Genomic DNA, 20809 nt, shown 5'->3' on the forward strand with positions numbered 1-20809 from the left:
GTCAGATATTTTGGTCTGAATGTGGATTTTTTTGCAAAATCAGCCTATGAATTTTTAGCCACTCCTCTTAAACTATTTATTTTATTCCCACCAAACTTTTTCAACATGATGAAAATACATTAAATATGCTAAATTGTGAACGGATAATAAATATCTCAAACGGTTTTGCTATGGCGAGGGATTAAAGTAATGTCCAAAAAGGAAAAACTAAAAGCCTCAAATTTTCTAAAAATGTAATTATATACCATTTATTTCTATATAAAAGTATACAAACATCACAACTAAACATTTTATTCTTTTTTTTTCAATTTAAGAATGAATTTTAAGTTTAAAAACTGCCAGAATGGTTGTTTAGTCTAAACAATACATAAATAAAGTCAAACATAGTGCTATACTGCCCTCTTGTGTTCAAAATCAGGTAGGCCTATTATATCTATATATAAATATACTAGGTATGTGACGGTGAGAATATTTTACCACCGGTTAGCTGACGTGTGACACCGCTGGGGGCTTTTTAATCGCTAACTTAAAAACTAAAGTAAAATATGTTCGTCCGCACTGACATTTATATTGGTTGAGCGAGCGTTTCAAATGAATTCCTATGGAAGTAGGAATTAACTGAAAAACGTTCACTCTGTTCTGCTCGTTCCTCGCCGTGGACGTGCACCGTTATGAATGCCCGTGCAGCCATGAGCATTTTAGTTTCATTTTAAAATTAGCGCCTTTCGGGGGGTGGATTGCTTGAAATTATTTTACAAAAGCACAATTTTGTGTTTTATTGCAACTGTACACAAATATAAGTTAACACTTTGCAGTTTGAATGTCGTCCTGTATAATGATGGAGTATGTTTTTATGTGTCTACTGTTCAATCGCGCCCACGCCACACACACACACACACACACACACACACACGGTTTACTATCTTTGTGGGTACTCTCCATGGACTTAATGGTTTTTATACTGTACAAACTGTATATTCTATCTCCTCACACTAACCCTACCCCTAAACCTACCTATCCCATAAAACTTTCTGCATTTTTACATTTCCAAAAAAACTCATTCTGTATGATTTATAATCTTGTTTACCCATGGGGACCTCTATTTAGGTCCCCACTGTGACACGAGTCCCCATGAGTCTGTGTGCATTCAGGTTAAAGTCCCCACCGGGATAGAAAAACATGAACACACACACACACACACACACACACACACACACTCCAGCATTACAATCTTGACATCGCAGCCTGTTCATTATAGCCTTAATAAAATATAATAATAAAATAGTCAACCTAACATATAAAAATTACACTGCTCTAAATAGTCAGTAGTACAATTCGTACATTCACAGTAAGCACCGCTCGCTCCACTGTGATGTTTCCAAGCAAATTTTTGCGCATGTGAAGAGGATGATTTTTTCCATCAATATTGGAACACGAGTGAAGAACAAAGCCTATAATAAAGAATAGTTTAGCATCCAAATACATCGCAAATGTTGAAACATTTTGATTCTGATGAGAGGGTTACGTGAGCCCAACACTGCTTACTTTCATTTTTACTTTTACATTAAATTTAAAGGATTTGTTGTGGAATATTTTGAGTGTATCATAAAATCTGAATAAAAAAATAATAATAATAATAAAAAAAAAGCACTTTTGGGGCCCTTAACATGCTCAAAAACTCTTGAAATTTTGCACACACATCAGAACCTGCGGCCATCAGGGCCGGACTGAAGCTGGTACCCGGGCGTGGCACGGGGGCTCGACAGCGCCCCCGGGAATGGTGTCCGAAAACTTGGTCTATAAATCAAACACGCTTGCATATAATAATATGAAACTCAGTACACATATAGATCTCATCGGGCCGAACAACTTTCGTGCTCTAAGTTTTACACCAGCCCAACAGGAAGTCAACTATTATGGGTTGTTTGAAAAACGCATCCTCTGGAATTTGAAATACTCCTCCTAGAATATTCGTCCAATCACAACCAAACTCGGTGTGCATGAAGTCAAGACATTGAGGATGCTAAATTGCGGACGGATTTTTGATATCTCGAACGGTTTGGCTGTGGCGAGGAAACGAATTTATGGCGATTAATGGGACACAGGAAGTGTGTTATAACTTCTGCATACATTAACTGATCTTGATGAAACTTTCGCAGTGTGTTTGTTGTAAGAGGCCGATCACAAGGATGTGACTATTGTGAGTCAAAGTTATAGCGCCACCAACTGGCAGCAGGAAGTGTGTCACTTTCAAAATGCTTTGAAGTCACCCTCTTAATTTTACACGATTTGCTTCAAACTTTATATGTATAATGTAAACACACGGCAGATGTAGACCTGTGAAAGGATTATTGATATCTTAGATACTGTTGCCGTGGCAACGCATCAAATTTTAATATTCTTTTCGGATGCGTTTGAGACTCTTAACATGCTTGAAATTGGATGAAACTCGACAGACACATAAAACTTATTAGCCAGTAGACATGTGAAAAGTTTCAGAAACTGCCGTGGCAGGGGGGCTCAACAGCGCCCTCTTGAACAGGGTCTGAAAACTTGGTCCATATATCAAACACGCTTGCATGAATTAATATGAAACTCGGTACACATATAGATTTCATGGGGCCGAACAACTTTCCCTCTGTCAAGTTTCACGCCAGCCCAACAGGAAGTCGGCTATTATGGGTTGTTTGGAAAACGCTTGCTGTGGAATGTGATGTACTCCTCCTAGAGAATTCATTCAATCACCTCCAAACTCAGTCAGCATGAAGTCAAGACATTGAGGATGCTAAATTGCGAACGGATTTTTGATATCTCGAACGGTTTGGCTGTGGCGAGGAATCGAATTTATGGCGAGAAAAGAGAAACACGAAGTGGAATAACTTCTGCATACATTAACTGATCTTGATGAAACTTCAGCAGTGTGTTCGTGGTAAGAGGCCGATCAGATCGATGTAGCTATTGTGAGTCAAAGTTATAGCGCCACCAACTGGCAGCAGGAAGTGTGTCACTTTCAACATGCTTTTGACAAAAGTGGGGGGGTTAGTTTTAACTACAGTAAAGAAAAAATAGTTTGTATATTGTTCTCATCAAGCCGGACAACTTTCTAATTTACATTCAATAGCTCTGGCCATCAGGAAGTCAGATATTTTGGTCTGAATGTGATTTTTTTTGCTAAATCAGCCTCTGAATTTTTAGCCACTCCTCTTAAACTATTTATTTTATTCGTACCAAACTTTTTCAACATGATGAAACTACATTAAATATGCTAAATTGTGAATGGATAATAAATATCTTAAACGGTTTTGCTATGGCGAGGGATTAAAGTAATGTCCAAAAAGGAAACACTAAAAATCTTCTAAAAATGTAATTATATACCATTTATTTCTATATAAAAGTATACAAATATCGAACTAAACCCATTTTATTCTGTTTTTGCAATTCAAGAAGAATGAAAAAGTTAAAACAGGCTATTTAGTGCTATTTGGTTCAACAAAAAAGCAAACATAGGGCTATACTGCCCTCTTGTGTCCAAAAGGACATCAAAATAGTATATAAAACTTTTTACCAGGTAGGCCAATATTGTATTTAAATATACATTTATTAGGTATGTGTCTGAGGATATTTTCCCACCGGTTAATCGACGTGTGACACGAGTGGGTGTTTTTAAATCGCTAATATAATAGTGAAAGAAAAATAATGATAATGTTGCACACACAAATCACACACATGTGGGAAAGAATAAACAACACTAAACCGCCATTAGGTGTCGCCAGGCATCCATCTTAATAAGCGAGTCATTGATTCATTCGTTCAAACGATTCGTTCGAATGAGTCGATCATGATTAAGACAGATGTTTATGGATTGATCATTCAATCTTTGAGTCAACCGATTCGTTAAAAATGCTGAATCGTTCAGTTATGAGAAAACACGTGATAAGTGATGGTTCTGCCGTGATCTTTGTTTAACTATTTTCGCTGCTGAAACAGAACAAAAACAGTCAACATTGCATCTAAAATGTAAGTGACTTAATTGTAACTGTTTATTTGTATGAAATCTAGGGGTGGGAGAAAAAAATTATTCTTAGATGCATCGCGATGCGGACGTGGACGATTCTGAATCGATTCACAAATGTCAAAAAATCGATTCTCTAAAAAAATTTTTTTCTAATAACGTAATATTGACGGAAGGCAAAAGGCGGAACTCTAAGCGGACGTGCGTGCAGTCTGTGGCGCGCACATAACAGAGAAGTTTCTTCTGCTCACCAAGGCTGCATATATTTGATTAAAAATACAAACAAAAACAGTAATATTGTAAAATATTATTCCAATTTAAAACAGCTGCTTTCTATTTTAATATATTTTAAACTGTTATTTATTCCTGTGATCAAAGCTGAGTTTTCAGCATCATTACTCCAGTCGTCACTGTCACATGATCCTTCAGAAATTATTCTAATATGATGATTGATACTCAAGAAACATTCATTATTATTTTAAATGTCGAAAACAGTTGTGTACAGTCTTTGATGAATAGAAAGTTCAAAAGAACAGCATTTATCTGAAATCTAAAGCTTTTGTAACGTTAAACACTACCGCTCAAAAGTTTTGGGTTAGTAATAATTAAAATTTTATTTTTGGGGTAAATAAATAAAATAAATCAGTACTTTTATTTATGAAGGATGAGTTAAACTGATCAACAGTTACAGTAAAGACATTTATAATGTTAAAAATATATATATTTGAAATATATGCTGTTCTTTTGAACTAACATTCATCAAAGCATTTTGAAAAAAAAAATCTGTACACAACTGTTTTCAACATTGAAAATAATAATGAATATTTATTGAGCATCAATCATCATATTAGTATGATTTCTGAAGGATCATGTGACACTGAAACTGGAGTAATGATGCTGAAAACCCAACTTTGATCACAGAAATGAATTACTATGTAAAATATTTAAAAATTGAAAACAGCTGTTTTAAATTGGAATAATATTTCACAATATTACTGTTTTTGTTTGTATTTTTAATCAATAAATGCAGCCTTGGTGAGCAGAAGAGACTTCTCCTAAAAACATTAAAAATCTTACTGACCCCAAACTTTTGAACAATAATATATATACATATATATGTATGTGTGTGTATGTATGTATATATATATATATATATATATATATATATATATATATATATATATATATATATATATATATAGCTGCGAGCAGCGATGGAGGGCCCAAGCCGGCGGTACCGCCACCCCGGTGCCTTTAGGTAACTAAAGGCACCGGGGTTGCGGTGCCACCGGCTTGGGCCCGTAATCGCTGCTCGCAGCTATATTTAGGGCCCAAGCCCTGAAAGGGCGAAGGCCCTATTGTTTTCGGTAGGATTATTTATTATTATTATTATTATTCTTATTTTTCTGTCAACCTTTCGGGCACTTATGAGACCCTTAACGTGCTCGAAAACTCTTGAAACTTTGCACACGGGTCAGAACCCGTGGCCATCAGGGCTGGGCTGAAGCTGGTACCCGGGCGTGGCCGGGTGGCTCGACAGCGCCCCCTTGAACGGGGTCCGAAAACTTGGTCCATAAATCAGACACGCTTGCATGTAATAATATGAAACTCGGTACACATATAGATCTCATCGGGCCGAACAACTTTCGTACTTTTACTTTTTACGCCAGCCCAACAGGAAGTCGGCTATTATGGGTTGTTTTGAAACGCATGCTGTGGAATTTAATGTACTCCTCCTAGAGAATTCATCCAATCGCCTCCAAACTCGGTCAGCATGAAGTCAAGACATTGAGGATGCTAAATTGCGGACGGATTTTTGATATCTTGAACGGTTTGGCCGTGGCGAGGAAACGAATTTATGGCGAAAAAATGAAACAGGAAGTGTGTTATAACTTCTGCATACATTAACTGATCTTGATGAAACTTCAGCAGTGTGTTCGTTGTAAGAGGCCGATCGCACAGATGTGACTATTGTGAGTCAAAGTTATAGCGCCACCAACAGGCAGCAGGAAGTACATCACTATTAAAATGCTTTGAAATCAGTGTCTTATTTTTACCCGATTTGCTTCAAACTTTATGTGTACAATGTAGACACACGGCAGATGTAAACCTGTGAAAGGATTATTGATATCTTAGATACTGTTGCCGTGGCAACGCATCAAACTTTAATATTATTTTTTGATGCTTTTGAGACTCTTAACATACTTGAAATTGCATGAAACTCAACAGACACATCACATTTATTAGCCCGTAGACATGTGCAAAGTTTCAGAAACGGGCGTGGTGGAATGGCTCAGTAGCGCCACCTTTAGTCAAAAATGGGGGCTTAGTTTTTCCTAGAATCACAAAACTTGGTATGTGTATTGTTCTCATCAAGACGGACAACTTTCTAATTTACATGAACCATCTCCGACCAACAGGAAGAGAGATATTTTGGTTTGAATGTGGATTTTCTGAAGAATTTTCTCTCCCTCTCTCTGTGTCTGTGTGTGTGTGAGGGGAGGGGGGGATTGGACTATTGCTTTTATATTGTTAATCAAGGTTTCAGGGGCTTTTGGGGTCCTTAACGTGCTCAAAAACTCTTGAAACTTTGCACACAGGTCAGAACCCACGGCCATCAGGGCCGGGCTGAAGCTGGGACCCGGGCGTGGCTGGGGGGCTCAACAGCGCCCCCTTGAACGGGGTTCTAAAACTTGATCCATATATCAAACACGCTCGCATGAATTAATATGAAACTCGGTACACATATAGATCTCATCGGGCCGAACAACTTTACCCCGGTCAAGTTTTACGCCAGCCCAACAGGAAGTCGGCTATTATGGGTTGTTTGGAAAACGCTTGCTGTGGAATGTGAAATACTCCTCCTAGAAAATTCACCGTGTCCCCTTCAAACTCGGTGTGCATGTAGTCAAGACTTTGAGGATGCTAAATTGCGGACGGATTTTTGATATCTCGAACGGTTTGGCTGTGGCGAGGAATCGAATTTATGGCGAGAAAAGAGAAACACGGAAGTGGAATAACTTCTGCATACATTAACTGATCTTGATGAAACTTCAGCAGTGTGTTCGTGGTAAGAGGCCGATCAGATGGATGTAGCTATTGTGAGTCAAAGTTATAGCGCCACCAACTGGCAGCAGGAAGTGTGTCACTTTCAACATGCTTTTGACAAAAGTGGGGGGGTTAGTTTTAACTACAGTAAAGAAAAAACAGTTTGTATATTGTTCTCATCAAGCCGGACAACTTTCTAATTTACATTCAATAGCTCTGGCCATCAGGAAGTCAGATATTTTGGTCTGAATGTGAATTTTTTTGCAAAATCAGCCTCTGAATTTTTAGCCACTCCTCTTAAACTATTTATTTTATTCGTACCAAACTTTTTCAACATGATGAAACTACATTAAATATGCTAAATTGTGAATGGATAATAAATATCTCAAACGGTTTTGCTATGGCGAGGGATTAAAGTAATGTCCAAAAAGGAAACACTAAAAATCTTCTAAAAATGTAATTATATACCATTTATTTCTATATAAAAGAATACAAATATCACAACTAAACCCATTTTATTCTGTTTTTGCAATTCAAGAAGAATGAAAAAGTTAAAACAGGCTATTTAGTGCTATTTGGTTCAACAAAAAAGCAAACATAGGGCTATACTGCCCTCTTGTGTCCAAAAGGACATCAAAATAGTATATAAAACTTTTTACCAGGTAGGCCAATATTGTATTTAAATGTACATTTATTAGGTATGTGTCTGAGGATATTTTCCCACCGGTTAATCGACGTGTGACACGAGTGGGTGCTTTTAAATCGCTAATATAATAGTGAAAGAAAAATAATGATAATGTTGCACACACAAATCACACACATGTGGGAAAGAATAAACAACACTAAACCGCCATTAGGTGTCGCCAGGCATCCATCTTAATAAGCGAGTCATTGATTCATTCGTTCAAACGATTCGTTCGAATGAGTCGATCATGATTAAGACAGATGTTTATGGATTGATCATTCAATCTTTGAGTCAACCGATTCGTTAAAAATGCTGAATCGTTCAGTTATGAGAAAACACGTGATAAGTGATGGTTCTGCCGTGATCTTTGTTTAACTATTTTCGCTGCTGAAACAGAACAAAAACAGTCAACATTGCATCTAAAATGTAAGTGACTTAATTGTAACTGTTTATTAACCTGCTGTATGAAATCTAGGGGTGGGAGAAAAAAATTATTCTTAGATGCATCGCGATGCGGACGTGGACGATTCTGAATCGATTCACAAATGTCAAAAAATCGATTCTCTAAAAAAAATTTTTCTAATAACGTAATATTGACGGAAGGCAAAAGGCGGAACTCTAAGCGGACGTGCGTGCAGTCTGTGGCGCGCACATAACAGAGAAGTTTCTTCTGCTCACCAAGGCTGCATTTATTTGATTAAAAATACAAACAAAAACAGTAATATTGTAAAATATTATTCCAATTTAAAACAGCTGCTTTCTATTTTAATATATTTTAAACTGTTATTTATTCCTGTGATCAAAGCTGAGTTTTCAGCATCATTACTCCAGTCGTCACTGTCACATGATCCTTCAGAAATTATTCTAATATGATGATTGATACTCAAGAAACATTCATTATTATTTTAAATGTCGAAAACAGTTGTGTACAGTCTTTGATGAATAGTTCAAAAGAACAGCATTTATCTGAAATCTAAAGCTTTTGTAACATTAAACACTACCGCTCAAAAGTTTTGGGTTAGTAATAATTAAAATTTTATTTTTTGGGGAAATAAATAAAATAAATCAGTACTTTTATTTATGAAGGATGAGTTAAACTGATCAACAGTTACAGTAAAGACATTTATAATGTTAAAAATATATATATTTGAAATATATGCTGTTCTTTTGAACTTTACATTCATCAAAGCATTTTGAAAAAAAAAAATCTGTACACAACTGTTTTCAACATTGAAAATAATAATGAATATTTATTGAGCATCAATCATCATATTAGTATGATTTCTGAAGGATCATGTGACACTGAAGACGGGAGTAATGATGCTGAAAACTCAACTTTGATCACAGAAATGAATTACTATGTAAAATATTTAAAAATTGAAAACAGCTGTTTTAAATTGGAATAATATTTCACAATATTACTGTTTTTGTTTGTATTTTTAATCAATAAATGCAGCCTTGGTGAGCAGAAGAGACTTCTCCTAAAAACATAAAAAATCTTACTGACCCCAAACTTTTGAACAATAATATATATATATATATATATATATATATATATATATATATATATATATATATATATATATACATACATATATATGTATGTGTGTGTATGTATGTATGTATATATATATATATATATAAATATAGCTGCGAGCAGCGATGGAGGGCCAAAGCCGGCGGTACCGCCACCCCGGTGCCTTTAGGTAACTAAAGGCACTGGGGTTGCGGTGCCACCGGCTTGGGCCCGTAATCGCTGCTCGCAGCTATATTTATATATATATATATATATACATACATACATACACACACATACATATATATGTATGTATATATATATTTTTCTTTATTCTTTTTTTTTTTTTTTGACTTTTTGCCACTGTTGGGGCCCTTAACATGCTCAAAAACTCTTGAAACTTTGCACACAGGTCAGAACCCGCGGTCATCAGGGCCGGGCTGAAGCTGGTACCCGGGCGTGGCAGGGGGGCTCGACAGCGCCCCCTGGAATGGGGTCCGAAATCTTGGTCCATATATCAAACACGCTTGCATGTAATAATATGAAACTCAGTACACATATAGATCTCATCGGGCCGCACAACTTTCGTGCTCTAAGTTTTACAAAAGCCCAACAGGAAGTCGGTTATTATACGTTGTTTGGAAAACGCATACAATGGAATGTGAAATACTCCTCCTAGGGATTTCATCCGATCGCCACCAAACTCGGTGAGAATAAAGTCAAGACATTGAGGATGAATTCTTGCGAACAGATTTTTGATATCTCGAACGGTTTGGCCGTGGCGAGGAAACGAATTTATGGCGAATAATGGGACACAGGAAGTGTGTTATAACTTCTGCATACATTATCTGATCTTGCTGAAACTTCAGCAGTGTATTCGTTGTAAGAGGCCGATCACATGGATGTGACTATTGTGAGTCAAAGTTATAGCGCCACCAACTGGCAGCAGGAAGTGTGTCACTTTCAAAATGCTTTGAAGTCACCCTCTTACTTTTACCCGATTTGCTTCAAACTTTATGTGTATAATGTAGACACACGGCAGATGTAGACCTGTGAAAGGATTATTGATATCTTAGATACTGTTGCCGTGGCAACGCATCAAATTTTAATATTCTTTTCGGATGCGTTTGAGACTCTTAGCATGCTTGAAATTGGATGAAACTCGACAGACACATAACACTTATTAGCCAGCAGACATGTGAAAAGTTTCAGAAACGGGCGTGGCAGGGGGGCTCAACAGCGCCCTCTTGAACAGGGTCTGAAAACTTGGTCCATATATCAAACACGCTTGCATGAATTAATATGAAACTCGGTACACATATAGATTTCATGGGGCCGAACAACTTTCCCTCTGTCAAGTTTCACGCCAGCCCAACAGGAAGTCGGCTATTATGGGTTGTTTGGAATACGCTTGCTGTGGAATGTGATGTACTCCTCCTAGAGAATACATTCAATCACCTCCAATCTCAGTCAGCATGAAGTAAAGACATTGAGGATGCTAAATTGCGGACGGATTTTTAATATCTCGAACGGTTTGGCCGTGGCGAGGAAACAAATTTATGGCGAAAAAAGAGAGAGACGAAGTGTTATAACTTCTGCATACATTAACTGATCTTGATGAAACTTTAGCAGTGTGTTCGTGGTAAGAGACCGATCAGATGGATGTAACTATTGTGAGTCAAATTTATAGCGCCACCAACTGGCAGCAGGAAGTGTGTCACTTTCAACATGCTTTTGACAAAAGTGGGGGGGTTAGTTTTAACTACAGTTACAAAAATCAGAATATATATTGGTCTCACCGAGCCGGACAACTTTCTAATTTACAGTCATTAGCTCAGAGCAAAAGGAAGTCAAATATTTTGGTTTGAATGTGGATTTTTTGGATATTTCAGACTATGAGTTTTTAGTTACTCCTCCTAACTGGTTTATTTTATTCACACCAAACTTTTTCAAAATGATAAAGATACATTAAAGATGCTAAATTGTGAACGGATATTAAACATCTCAAACGGTTTTGCTATAGTGAGGGACTAAAGTAATGTACAAAAAGGAAACACTAAAAGCCTCATCTTCTAAAAATGTAATTAAACACCATTTATTTCTATATAAAAGTATAAAAATATCACAACTAAACCCATTTTATTCTTTTTTTTTTTCAATTTAATTAATATTTATAAGTTTAAAAATAGTAATTGTACTATTTAGTCCCATAAAAGTCAAGTCATACATAGGGCTATACTGCCCTCTTTTGTTCAAAATCAGGTAGGCCTATTGTATCTACATAAAAATATACTAGGTATGTGACGGTGAGAATATTTTACCACCGGTTAATCGATGTGTGACACCGCTGGGGGCTTTTGAATCGCCAACCTAAAAACGAAAGTAAAATATGTTCGTTCGCACTGACATTGATAGTGGTTGAGCGAGCGTTTCAAATGAATTCCTATGGAAGTAGGAATTAACTGAAAAACGTTCACTCTGTTCTGCTCGTTCCTCGCCGTGGATGCACACCGTTATGAATGCCCGTGCAGCCATGAGCATTTTAGTTTAATTTTAAAATTAGCGCCTTTCGGGGGGTGGATTGCTTGAAATTATTTTACAAAAGCACAATGTTGTGTTTTATTGCGACTGTACACAAATATAAGTTAACACTTTGCAGTTTGAATGTTGTCCTGTATAATGACGGAGTATGTTTTTATGTGTCCACTGTTCAATCGTGCCCACGCCACACACACACACACACACACACGGTTTACTATCTTTGTGGGGACTCTCCATAGATTTAATGATTTTTATACTGTACAAACTGTATATTTTATCTCCTTACACTAACCCTACCCCTAAACCTACCCATCACAGAAAACTTTCTGCATTTTTACATTTCCAAAAAAACTCATTCTGTATGATTTATAAGCTTGTTTACCCATGGGCCTCTATTTAGGTCCCCACTGTGACACGAGTCCCCAATGAGTCTGTGTACATTCAGGTTAAAGTCCCCACCGGGATAGAAAAACATGAACACACACACACACACACACACACACATTCCAGCATTGCAATCTTGACATTGCAGCCTGTTCATTATAGCCTTAATAAAATATAATAATAAAATGGTCAACCTAACATATAAAAATTACACTGCTCTAAATAGTCAGTAGTACAATTCGTACATTCACAGTAAGCACCGCTCCACTCTGAATTTTCCAAGCACATTTTTGCGCATGTGAAGAGGATAATTTTTCCCTTCGATATTGGAACGTGAGTGAAGTACAAAGCATATAATAAACAATAGTTTAGCATCCAAAAAAATATAATTATATATATATATATATATATTAAAAATAGTGGAAAAAAAAGAATATATATATATATTTTTTTTATTTAAGTGACAAGACAAAGAATATTACTTGTCTGATATATATATATATATATATATATATATATATATATATGTATGTGTGTGTGTGTGTGTGTGTGTGTCTATATATATATATATATATATATATATATATATATATATATATATATATATATATATATATAGCTGCGAGCAGCGATGGAGGGCCCAAGCCGGTGACACCGCCACCCCGGTGCCTTTAGTGTAACTAAAGGCATCAGGGTGGCGGTGCCACCGGCTTGGGCCCGCAATCGCTGCTCGCAGCTATATTTTTTGTTTGTTTTTGCGCACAAAAAGTATTCTCGTCGTTTTATAAACTTAAGATTGAGCCACTGGAGTCACTTGGACTATATTAATGATGTATTTAATACATTTTCTGGGCCAGCAAGTTATAGTGTCTAAGAAGCCTATGGAGGAGTGAGACAGCTCTCAGATTTAATCAAAAATAAATTTTTATTTTTGGGTGAACTAACCCTTTAACAATGACGTTTTAGTTTTTAGTTTTTTACCCCTTATCCCAGCTTAATGCCTGGGATTTCTTTTTCTCTCTCTCTCTTTTTTTATAATACATTTCAGTTAGGGAGAGAAAGGGACCCCACATTTTCATAAACAAATCATGACATCCTGAGGCTCTAAATATCACACGTTCATAGCTAGCAATATTTGACATAAGGTCCATCCATTCATCATATGAGGAAGGTGTGTCTGACTTCCAATGTCTAAGAATGACTCTGCATCCAGAAACCATAGCTAAACGGCACCATAGCATCTGTTGTCGAGATATACAGTACGCATATCCTCTGGTATAATACCCAACATACACAAGGCAGGGTTTTTACATAATGACAGGCAAAAAATATTATTAACAAATTGTACAATTTTCTCCCACATTTCCTCCACCATGTCACATTCATATAACATATGAACCATAGTTCCTATATCTTTGTTACACCGCCAGCATAGTGCAGTATCTCTTAGTTTAATTCTAGCCAATCTGCTTGGAGTCCAGTAACATCTATTAAGAATTTTATAATTTATCAACTGGGATTGAGTTTCATGAACATTAGTATGCCATTTTGATACAACCTGTTTCCACGTTTCTTCCTTGATCATCCCCCCTAAATCTCTTTCCCATGCCACTTTAAGACCATTTAAGTTAGGTGCATTAGCACCTCTAATATAGGCGTAGAAAGCTGAGCCCATCCCCTTTTTGTGACCGTTAGTAGCAGACAGAACCTGTACATCCGTTGGTGGGTCAGGACCATTTTTTAGGGTTGCATGGAGACAATGTCTTATTTGGAGGTATTTCCAAAAGTCAGTGTTCAATAGTTTGTAAGTTTGTTTCAAGTGATTACTGTAAATGAGACCACATGTTCACCCTCATACAGGTGATCTAAATACCATATTCCCTTATTAGCCCATTGTATCCAGCAGAAAGCCCTCTTATCTATTCGTAATTTGGTGTTGTGCCACACCGAGGCTCTAGTTGTTAGCCATGGGGTTTGTTTTGAATGTTGGTGATACAATTTCCAGCTTTCCCTAGTAAATTTAAGAACTGGATTTTGGTCTGGTATTGATCGGGCAAGCTGTGTCAAGAAGGCCTCCGCTGGAAAGGGGGCAATTAGTTCTTTTTCAATATGTACCCAAGCAGGGGCTTCATTGAATGCCATATTGTTCTTAGCCAGCTGCGAGAGCGAGAAGGACCAATGATACCAGTCAATTCTGGGAAGAGAGAGACCGCCTGAACCTTTAGCAGAATACAATTTAGTACGATTAAAAAGGGGTCTCTTCCCCTGCCAGATGAAGGATTCTACATATTTATTGTATTCCTTCAGAAGGGATGGTGGTAGCACAAGGGGAAGCATGTATGATAGATAATTAATTGTAGGTACAATTATCATTTTAACTAAATTAATTCGACCCAGAGTGGACATTGTAAGTTTACTCCAGTTCTGTAACAAATTTTGAATATCCTAAATAATTGGTTAAAAGTTAATCTGCATTATTTTCTCCAATCCTGGTATAAGTTTAATTCCCAAATAAACCATGCCTGATGAGACCCATCTAAATGGCCACTGGTCCCCTGTTATCCCATGGCAATTTTTAGACAATTGTTTGTCAATTAAAGAACACATTGTAGGCACTGACATTTGTGTACTACTGGAGACAAGTAAGATATCATCAGCATATAGAAGTACCTTATGCTCCTGCTGGCCCGCTATAATGCCTCTAATATTTGGATTATTACGTATTGCAATAGCTAATGGCTCTAAGACCAGTGCAAAAATAAGAGGGGAAACCCTTGTTTTGTGCCCCTATGTAGCTCAAACCGCAACAACATTATACCGTTACATAGTACCGATGCCACTGGTTCAGTGTACAGTAAGTTTACCCATTTAGTATATAGAGGTCCAAAACCAAATCTTTTAAGTGTTTGAAATAAGAAGCCCCATTCAACTTTGTCAAAGGCCTTCTCTGCGTCTAGAGAGAAGGCCATGACCGGGTCAGTGTTATTTCTAGAGCTCCACATAAGGTGTAATAATCATCTCATATTGTCTGCTGAACACCTAGCCCTGATGAAACCAACTTGGTCAAGATGTATAATAGTAGGTAGTAGTTGATCTAATCTTTTTGCAAGTATTTTAGCTAATATCTTCCCATCAACATTACCAAGTGAAATGGGTCTGTAGCTTGCACATTGTTGAGGGTCTTTCCCTTTTTTATGAATGAGAGTGATTATGTTGGTTCTCATACTCTCTGGAAGCTTACCCTTTACCAGAGCATTCTGAAAGCAATTTAGGAGCTAACACCTCTGAAAACTTTTTATAGAAATCAGAGGGAAAGCCATCTTCCCCGGGGGCACGACCTGGTTTGCGGTCCTGCATGGCACCCTTAATCTCTTCTAATGTGATGTCATTTTCTAACGAGTCGCTATCTTGTGTGGATAGACATGGAATCTGTAGGGAAGAGAAGAATCGGTCATACTGTTCTATAGTTACTTCCCCTTGCGATGTATATAAATCTTGGTAAAAAGATTTAAAAGCCTTATTAATTTCCCCGGCTTCTGTAGTCAGTTTATTTTTGTCATCAAAAATAGAAGGAATTAAGTTTTGAGTACTAAGCTGTTTCACTCTATGGGCTAAGTATTTACCTGCTCTCTCACCTTTTTCATAATAATTTAGTTTTGTGCAAAATAGAGCAAATTCCGCTTTTTTCTGTATTATGTCATTTAGTTCCAATTTCAAACTGTTTAAATTATTAAGGGTTACTGGGTCTGGATGATTAATATGTTGTTTTTTCAGGGTACTGATCTTTTCTTCTAATTTAACAAATTTTTCACGTTCCAGGCGTTTAAGTAGCGAGCAGTGTTGAATAAGCCGTCCCCTCAGGAAAGCCTTAAAAGCATCCCATGTTATGCCAGGATCAGGGACAGAGCCGTCATTGAAAAGCCAGTATTCATCTATTGCCGCTTGTATAAAGGAACATGAGGTCTCACTTTGCAATAGTGAATTGTTAAAGCACCATCTTGTGTTTTTTTTATAGTTCGATGTGGTAAAGACCACATCTACTGGGGCATGATCAGAGAGAACAATATTGCCTATTGAAGCAGATTGAAACTGACTCACCAACTGTTTTGAGATTAGAATATAGTCAATCCTTGAGTATGACCCATGAGGATGGGAAAAGAATGTAAAATCTTTCTCTAGAGCAGGGTTTCTCAAACTCGGTCCTGGAGGGCCACTATCCTGCACAGTTTAGCTCCAACCCTGATCAAACACACCTAGCTGAGTTTCTAGTGATCCTGAAGACATTGATTAGCTTGCTCTGGTGTGTTTGATCAGGGTTGGAGCTAAACTGTGCAGGACAGTGGCCCTCCAGGACCGAGTTTGAGAAACACTGCTCTAGAGGATGAAGTGTACACCATATATCTATTAGGCCGCATTCATCTACCATAGTATCAATGGCTGTGTACATTAAAGGTATGGCCTGTTTGTGGCTTGACTTATCCAGCTGTGCATTCCTAACTTGGTTGAAATCACCACCAAGTATTATATTATGATTACCAATATTTCTAATAATATTGCAAATTTCGTTAAAGAAATCAGGAGATATCACATTGGAGGCATACATATTCATAACTGTAACTTTCTGTCCTTCTAAGCTAGAATCCAAGGCTACCCACCTGCCTCCCTGGTCATTATATGCTTTGTGGACTTTAAAGTCTAAGCCTTTTCTAACCAAAATAGCAACACCCCTACACCTAGTGTTGAATGTATTTGAGTATACCTGATCAATCCACCCCCTTTTAAATTTCTCAGATTCCTCAGCACTTAGATGAGTTTCTTGCAGCATAGCTATGTCTGATTTGTTTTGTTTGAGACAGGTGAGGATTTTCTTACGTTTTATTACATGGTTACATCTCAATATGTTCCATGAAATAATTTTTGTGAATCCCATAATATGTCTCTTGTTTATAGATAATTAGTCACATAAGAGTAGTTGATATAAATCTTAAACAGTGTGTTATCTCTGTCAACATAGTTATGTATATTGTATACAGTTGTAAAGTCTAAACCAATACCTGCAATATGCACCCAGTAAGTAAGGCAAGATAGGACAAACAAAGTATCAAACCAAAAAAGTAAAAAAAAGAAACAAAAAAGAAAAAACCTCCCTTCCCCAACCAAACCCTTCCCTATACAAGAAGGCTGTATCCCTGTACCATTATGCTTCCGATATGTTGACTCCCTCATTACGTTGATCTCGCGATAGTCTATTTTCCTGTGGAAGTCTCCCGATTATCAAACATAACAGTGAACTTAGAAGGCTCATATAAAATAAGTAACAAATACTCAAAAGGTATATCTCAGAGCATTTGAACTGTTGGTACTACAACAACCCATTAACCATCTGATGACAAATGTATACGAGATGAAGAGAAAATAAATAACAAAGTAGTACCTCTGGGATAAGTTCTGTCCAAGATACCTGCACATCGCAAACAAGCCATGCAAATAGGGGGAAAAAACAACGAACTCCAAAAACTCCTGAATAGTTTTTGTCATGAACACTCCCCTGGTGACGGTAAATGTTATGTGCCTACTTTATGAAGAAGTCTCTCGAATGGACAAGACCCGTCATTTTAAACGAATGCAATCTCACTTTCCCTTCTGAGCAAGCACCTGTTTCAAAGTAATTTGCTTCGTCCGGAGTCTCGAAAATGAGGTTATCTCCCTTGAACATGACTTTGAGGCATGCGGGGTATAGCAGTCGAAATCGGATGCCCTGCTGATACAGATCTCATTTCACCGGGTTAAACGTGGCGCACTTTTTAGCAAGGGCCGTGCTCAAATCAGGATAGACCCTCAGCGTATTCCCCCTGAACTTCACCTCGTGTGTCTGGCCCATCTGAAGGCAAGCTCCCGGTCACTATAACGGTGAAAACACAGCACAAAGGCAAGCGCGGGTTTACCCGCTATAGGCTTGAGTCCGAGAGAACGATGCGCTCTGTCCAGCGGTGGTGGGCTTGTGAATACCTCAGCCATTGCTTCCGCCAGCAGTTCTGAAACGAATATGGCAGGATCTTTGCCATCCTCGCTCCCCTCATGTACATTAAGGATGCGCAGATTAGATCGGCACGATCTATTCTCCAGGTCGTCCAGACGATCCAGTAGCAGAGTGTTTTGAGCCTTAAGGGAGCTGATTGTAGATTCCGCTGCCACGAGACGCTCAAAGTTTTCTCCTGCGATGGTTTCTGTTGATGTCAGTTGACTCTGAAAGGAGTTTACGGTCTCGCGTAACGCATCCACCGAGATTTGGAGTGGTTTTACAGAGTTTAGTATCAGGGCACCATGTCCTCTTTGAGAACTTCCCGTTGTTTAGCTAGTTCAGCAATAAGTTGTGTCATGGACAGAGAGTCATCCGTGTTTCCCTCCGAATCTTGGTTTTCATCTTGAGACTCATTGTGCACCGGTTAGCTTGTAAACTCTTCCTTAGTTGTTTAATCAGCTTTAAAACGGCCTTTAACCCTCTGAGGTCGACAAACGCGTGGGCGCGTTTTGCTGGATTTTCTCCACATTGTAGCATTATAAACTTAAATTACTCCGTCATTTATGGTCATACAGAAAAAAGAAATATAAAAAAAGAATCTGTGATATTTCTCCTTTTGTATGTGTCCACTTACAATCAAATCAAAACATTGTGCTTTTGTAAAATAAAGAAAATAAACAGGGTGTGCGTTCTGCCTCTCCGTCGCGGTGAACTTTTTTTTCTTGAGCATGTCTATAAACTGAAACAAAACTCAGCGAATACTTGTCACACATTTATGAGCCATATACCTTTATAAACATTTAAGTGTGTACTTTTAAATGATCGGATTCAAAACGAAAACAAATATTCTCTGTTTAAGTAATTTGTATAAAACCAACAAGATGTCTAGCTTCTCAAACGCTTGCTCATTACAGTTAATTTGGCCACGCCCACTCGCGCAAAAGATATTCACATGCAAATCTCCACATGGAACGCGGACTCGCTCATTACCTCAACAACAAAACACTTCACTTCACTTTTCGTCGAGTTTGAAAGACGTGCCTGAGCTTACACTGGATTTAGGCTACCTCAGAAGAAGAAGAACGCGATTTGAAGACAAGAAAGATGTAAGGTAAGAAATTCTTACATATTAGTTTGTTATTGTTGCATAAATGTCACGTTGCAGTTGAACTGTTGCTAGATATATGGGGAATATTATAATATTTAGACCCGTGTTTACTGTTACTGTGTTTGTGGATATCTGCTCAAACGTAGATATGTATATGTTAACCATAATGTTTTATATTTGAGCGCGATCGCGTTTGAATGTTTAATATTTTGCTGCGCGATCGCGTTTGAATGTACTGTATCATATTTTGGATGAAAGCAAAACGCACCAAACGGCTTCATGTTTTTTTATTATTATCTCATTTCATATCATCATAACGGATGGAAACATTTGAAGTAACATGATAATCAATATATTTTTCTCTAGCTTAGTTGTTACTGAAATCTTTTGGAAGATTTATACTGCTATAGGTTATTTATTGTTATTATTATTTTATCCGGCACTGCGCATATACCTTATGCCTACAAGGCACAACAAACCTGGTGTTCATTATATTATATATTGTTGGAAACATTTGTGTGTGTGTGTGTGTGTGTGTATTCTGTGAATTTTAAAAAGGAATTTTAAAAAGCAATTTTAACCAGAAAAATCTAATATTTATTTCCAAAATCGTGCAGGCCTTTCTCTTGATATCAGTATGTTCACTTTTTTTTTCAGGGCCCAGATGCCACTGAGGACTTCAACATTCACATGAGTCTCTGTACGTGAACACGGTAAAGTGAAAATCTTGGAAATGAAAGGTATGTACAATGTTTTTAGGAATGGCACAAAGGTCTCTGTCTTTGAAGTGCTTTTTTGGCATTTGTTGTGTATCTTTGGATTATGTTGTGTTGTAAATAAATCCAAACAATTTAAAAGCCATTCTTTTTTAAATCTCCTCATTTACAGTATTGTGCAAGGTTGCTCAGAATGACAGGGCCTGATAGCTCCTAATAGGGCCGTTAGGGGAGGTTCTTTGTCTTTCTCAGGTGTGAAGAGCTTACATATTAATGAGCTCCCGCATAGAGCTTTTTCACACAAAACACGTCGTAAAAATTGTAAATCAATATATTGTCTTATCTGAATGAGCAGTCAGGGTGATTTTCACATAGTTTTGCAGCAAATATTCTAGGCTACGTCATACAATTTTCAAAAGTCTTGTGAAGAAATAATCAGTATGGGTTTCATGGCCTTATTTCAGTGAGAATTTTTTTTTGTATTTTCACAAACCACGCATAAATGTCATTATTTCAAAGCTACAAACTTTTACATACATGCTGCTGATACATTATTGTAACAGAGTTTGTGCTGAATACAGTGAAATTAGAGTTTAGCCATGAAAATGTCACAAGTAACAGAAATAACCAGAAATGTCAGAGCATGTCAGAACACCTCCAGGGCCCAGAAAACAGCTCAGACCTCAGAGGGTTAAAATGAAATTCACTGCAAAAGGTGTGTATGAAAAGGAAAAAATTGTGAGACCGTCCGTTTTGCTGCGTTCTCCTACATCGTCA

The sequence above is a fragment of the Scardinius erythrophthalmus genome (assembly GCF_964197995.2).
Source record: "Scardinius erythrophthalmus genome assembly, chromosome: 19".
Lineage (NCBI taxonomy): Eukaryota > Metazoa > Chordata > Actinopteri > Cypriniformes > Leuciscidae > Scardinius > Scardinius erythrophthalmus.